The sequence below is a fragment of the Stegodyphus dumicola genome, chromosome 8, assembly GCF_044657685.1.
Source record: "Stegodyphus dumicola isolate Sdum_Otavi_A_Nest chromosome 8, ASM4465768v1".
Taxonomy (NCBI): Eukaryota; Metazoa; Arthropoda; class Arachnida; order Araneae; family Eresidae; genus Stegodyphus; species Stegodyphus dumicola.
The window spans coordinates 134045088-134051087 of NC_140775.1; the positions used below are offsets into that span (position 1 = coordinate 134045088).

The window sequence follows — 6000 nt, forward strand, 5'->3', positions numbered from 1 at the left end:
ACCGGAAAGGAAATAAATGTTTCTAGATCGATGGAATTTATTACAGACGCCACTTAATTAAATTATCTTTATCACTGTAATCTTATTTATTCTTAATAATTTAACAGATTATTTGGAGATAAAGGAGCAACCGAAAGCCCGTCAAATATATATAAAAAGCTGAACTATATATAGAATATCTTCTAGTTAATGCTACGACATTTAAAGGGAAATATGTGACTTCGTTATTGTAAGAAAATCGTTTATACCTTTTCTGAATACAGCTTCCAGACGAAGATATTTCAGCGGAATATTTCGCAGTCTCATTTTCGTTTATTTCGCTTTTGATTAAAAAAACATAAAGAAATCATATGTCAGGGACACAAACTAATAGCTGAATGTTGAATAATTTAACTTGAATCATTTTAAGACCAACAATTCAAACGAACTAAATAATTACATTAATATGGCGTATTCGTTAAAAATTAAGAATGGCATCAACTTGGGTGAACGTGACTTCAAGCAAAGAGTTTTCTGATTTTAATCGGAATATTTTTGCCGTAATTTATTATCAGTTATCAAGCACGGCTGTTGCTTATGGGTAATAATATAATAAATAATAACAAAATTTTCGATTAAAATCAATAAGATTATAAGACATTTTTGAAATGTCAACTGTTAGCTGGAAATAGCATTTATTAACTTTATTAAGAAATGGTTTCAAAAATAATTACTTAACAGTTTAAAAATTAATCCAATGTACGACATTTTCGTATTCTAAAAAATAAATTTTAGATCGTTAACAGAATGCAAAATGAAATTTCTAATAGAACTTTTTCGCACTGTTTCTTTTCTTTCTTGAAGAAGATTTGGGAACTCCATGAGTTCAAGAGTTAATATCTTTTACTACAATATCTTAAGTTAAAATGGAGTCTTTTATTGCCTTCTCTGATGCTGAGAGCTAGAATGTACAGACAGAAAAAAATTGCATTTAAATCAATTACATAATTTCCTATAGTAGTCGCATAGGGAAGTTTTATATTAGATGCAATTAAGTTAAACGTAAATACAAGGGGCACTTCAGTTGTATCCTAAGACATAAACAGATCTTGTCTTCTAATTTCGCTAAATCCCAGCAGCGACATTTTTCTCCGCAGAGTACGACTTAAGAGGAATTGTGGGGTAGTGAATAAACAAATATTTTGCTTCTGTTCAAGTTTAAAGTTTAGAAATCTACGAATGTTTATGTAATTAATACGTTTTATATCTCTTTTCTTAGTGATTTGAATGACATAAACGAGGATTACTTTCTGAAGGATCTTCTGAGGGAATATGTCCTACAGAATGAAGACGAAGACAGGAAGTAAAATGTGCTCCTTCTTCATTAAAGGTAAAAGATAATGTAATATTCATTCAAATCATGCATTTAAAAACTATTCAGCAAAATGTCTATTCGCAGAATTCTGTTATTATTCTTACTGCGCCTAGCAGAAGTTCAAAATTGGTAAATGTTTGAAACACTTTCTATGAAACAGCACTTTTATGGGTTCCTGCTTTCTCAGCTTCATTTTTGATTAGTTATTAAAGGAAAAAAACTAATATTTTTATAATAAAAACTAAATATGCTATGTGTATGAACAAAATTAATGTAATAAGCTCAAATTGCGGATACAACCCCAATAAAGTGCTTTGTGAATTTCACTGAACTTTTGTACAGAGATAGCTCTTTCACGAGGTAAGCAAAATGAAAAGCAGATTAAATTCCTGTGATATGCGAATTTAAAAAATGATTCTCAGAGTTTGACGCCTTAGATAATCCAGGAAGATTATCTCAACTTTCTGGAACAAGGAATAGTTATATACATGTCTCACAACGGAGAGCGGGAAGCTAAATAGGTCTCGTAATTGTCCTTCTTGCCAATGACAAAGTTATTAAGAAGCTTCTGCCCTAAGCCCTGCACTTCTACAGCAATAGATTTCAATTCAGAGATACTAGGATGTAGATGATGTGTTGGCCTTCCTGTGCACATTTTCCTTCCTTCCTTCTCCGCTCTATTTATAAATAGAAATAAGATTAAATCTAAAATGTCTACTCTATTACACAAGCATTCTCCTACTCGAGCAAATCCTGGAAGAGGTGACTTCTGTGAATCCTAATGTTTTCATCTATGAAAAAACGCTATAGCCTAATGGTACCCAAGCAAAGCATCACACATCCCTATGGCACTATTCCCTGTGGCAACCCTATAACACTTCTCCATCGAAGAGAAGACGCAAAGTGCTATTCCATCATGATATCGACCTACACCAAGAAGCTTACCTTACTAAGCGATCGCTATACCTTACATTAAAGTGATAACCGCAACCATGAGATCTCTGCTGATGAAATGCGATTAAATTACCTCCATTGATTAGAAAACTATGTGATTAAATTACCTCCATCAAAGAAAAGACGCAAAGTGCTATTTTAACATATCAACCTACAACAAGAAGCTTACCGGACTTAGCGATCACTTTACCTTTTATTTACGTGATAACAGCCATCATGCGATCTCTACTGATAAAAATACATCAGCACATATCGTGGGACAAGAAATATAACAAAAGTTTCATTTCAAATGTAGAAATAGTGTTCATGTAATTATTTTTCAATATTTTTCCATAAGAATAACATATAAAATGTTGCCATTTCTAATGCCTGCCTAATCTTGTCTACTTAAATAGTTCTTTTCTAATGTGTATCTGTTCTTAATTATTCAATAAACCAAATGTTTGCTTAAGTATGAATAATTTTTGCTTAAGGTAAAATTGGATTTTGCATATCTTTCAATAATTTTTATTTAAATACAGTCGGACTTCTGCCAATAGCTACTCCACAATGCTAAACAATTCCTGAATCTCGGGATCCTCGAAATAGAAGACCAGTGCGCAGTTTGTAAACAGTCTCTGATCAGGGCAACAGATTTGTTCCCGTGAGGGTCCGCTGACAGAAGTTCGCCTGTACATGTTCATTAATAATTATTCTATTGTAATGAATTCGATATATAAATAACTGCATTTTGTAAACGTTTTTTGTCTAATACTTGTCTTTATGAAAAAGAATTAAACATTGTCTTCGAAAGAATCTTTTCGAGTAAATGTATTTGGACTACTGAAATACTAATGAGAATAGTGTTATCTACAATGGGTTTTCTTTTTGAGCATGTTTTGCTCTTCATTCCCGTGAAATATAGTAACGTTTCACCTACACACTATAGGACAGCTGAGCTATCAAGATGTCCTTAAGTACATAATTTTTGCTTTCACTAATAATACATTTCACCATTTAAAGTGAATCCAACAACAATTTAAAGCTTTGAACTGAGGCCGTGTGAAAATAATATTAAGTGTGAACTGTTTCTTTCTACAGTAATTTAACCACAATATTTTCCTGGTTAGCTATAACTATTGTAATTAGCTATAACTATTCGAATTTATGATTGTAAATAATTCACCTTGAGTGCGTTTCATATAGCCCTAACTGTGTTCATGTAGGTACAACAAAAATGCGATTGCAAACCTGCATCTAAACTTAAATAATGCAAATATTTGTAATTCTGAATTGAGGGGGAAAATTGCATCAAATATTCTTTTATATTTAAACTACAAAACCAATATTTCATTTAATGGATTTCAGTAAGGCATTCAGATATTATCTACAATGATCGTGTGATACTTAGATTTATTAAATTTTACAGTAGAATATTCAAAGATAATCACTTATCTGCAATGGTAACATTCTTTAAAAAACAGCTCATGTGTACACCACATGACTTCCTTGTATGAAATAGTATTAAATTATACGCATTTTTCATGCATTTCATTTAAACTTATTGGATTGAATTAAATCTACTTCGTCGATAGCGCATAAACCACCGTAGAATAAATGCACTTTTTAAAATTCACTATATTTCTTTATCATAGCGACACTCTGGCGCTAGGTTCACTTAACAGCGTTACATTTCATTCATCTTATTATTATCACTCTATCTAGTATCTTATTTCCTAGCATCAACTTCAAAGAGTTTTTTACAGTAAGTTAAAATTTGTACTCGTAACATTTACTTGTTCATATCATAACTCAGAATGCACAAAATTTATATGATTTCAAGAATTATCTAATCGTTGCCACATATTCTATCCAAATACTTTAATGAATCTAAAACGATGTATAAAAGAAATTAAGCAAAAAAAAAAAAAAAAAGAAAAGAAACAAACAAACAATTTTTTACAGACGATTCAGTACTTCTCATTCAATTAATTCAGTTCTCACTTCGCGACTAGGCAAAATACATAAAAATTCAAAATATCTATCTTAAAATCTACGAAGTAAATCTTAAACACTTATTTCCTCGAATAAATTCCAGAATGGATTAAGCACGATTTAATTCGCAATAATAAAAGAAGGTATTATCTTTGTTGTTGCGAAGCTTAGTTTCTCTAGATTAGCAACAAATCCACTATTCTGCTGTTTCAAATGTAAACAAACACGGCCGCCATGGCAAAAATAATTAGGCTTAGCCGCACATAAACAACTTTTAAATTTTTGATAATTCTACAAATATTGCATGCAGATTCACTAAAGGCATAAAAACCTTAATCGTAAGCTAAGAACGACATAATTCAATCTTTTTTAAAGCAAAAAATGCACAATTTACAAACATATAAGAATAAAGATACATATATTTATATACTTTTGGTGCAGAAACTGAGATCACTGAGCCGGGTAACAAAGTGGATATATATATAAATATATTTATATACGTTTGGTGAGGCCGATTGCAACCAAAATACGAGGTGCACATCTACATGTTATAGCAGTTCTATATACAAAATACGAGTATCAACGCTCTGAGGCTACTCGTTTTTGAGTTATGCGAGATACGTACACACAAACGCCCCAAAAAATTCTCTTGATAATTCATTTTAAATCAGTTTTATAATTATTTTGGGGGAAAAAGAGTCCTTTATTCTGTCGTTACGTACAGATGTCACCCAAACACATCGTTAAATTGCATTCGATAGCGATCAAAATGGATATTTTCGTTGAAATGTGATGCCTGAAATTTTTCGCTATTACAATACTTCCTAGGAAGTAAAAAGGTCTCAAACATGGCTAAAATACGTAGACATTTATATAATCGAAATTGTAAATTTTCATGTCAAGGCAAAAAGTATGCATGAGAATTCTGTTCGCATTGTTCGATATTATTTAAAAATAATATTCCCGCATATATATAGTTTTACAACTGAAATAACTTTCAAGTACGCTACCATTTCTAGTACGTTCATATATGATCACTCTATAAATTGACTTATTCGTAAAATAATCGTTAAATTTCCGATACGTGAAGGTTAACCTGATTAACCAAATCACCGCCCTTTACGGTGCCATTAATAATTACATACAAACACATTTGAGGCAGCACTTAGTTACAGGTGTTCAATTTTGCTTAATGCGTCTGGATTTGCAATGAAATAATAGTTTAAAAAATTAATCATATATTAAAATTTATGTACATGTTCTTCACTGAAATTTTTGAAAAAGAGATAATAATTTATGCTTTTTTGTTTTTCTTGCAGATATTACGAAGAAATGGAAACAAGTTTGCTTGTGTTTGTGGGATTTCCAAAATTATGTTGTATTGAAAGAGGAAAAAAAAGCTAAAAAGTTATTAAAATATATATCTTAAAATTTGCGTCGCTTTACCTGCTTTTGTGTTTAGAGATGTGCGCGATGTAAATAAATTATTTTTTCGTCACATATTTGTCATTCCTTTGCATTTCCATTTAAATATCAAAGAACAATAACTATTTGAATATCAATCAATCGGAAATAAGACAATGAGCAATCATTGGGAGATATTTACTAAAATTACAAAATTTAGATTCAAAATTCCTTTGCAATGTGATGTGAATTTCTATACGTTGTTCAAATTATTTTTTATACCAAAATGGCCCAGAATTATCAATGGATAGATT

At 30.9% G+C, this 6000-nt stretch overlaps 1 long non-coding RNA gene across 1 annotated transcript in view; it reads left to right on the top strand.

Annotated features, from left to right (window-relative positions):
* LOC146995969 (uncharacterized) overlaps window positions 1-5780 on the top strand; it is an 81192-nt gene extending 75412 nt beyond the window's left edge. Inside the window, exons 2-3 of the long non-coding RNA XR_015042897.1 lie at window positions 1259-1369; window positions 5602-5780. This is a non-coding gene — a long non-coding RNA (uncharacterized LOC146995969). The remainder of the gene's footprint in view (window positions 1-1258; window positions 1370-5601) is intronic.
* The last annotated feature ends 220 nt before the right edge of the window (window positions 5781-6000 follow it).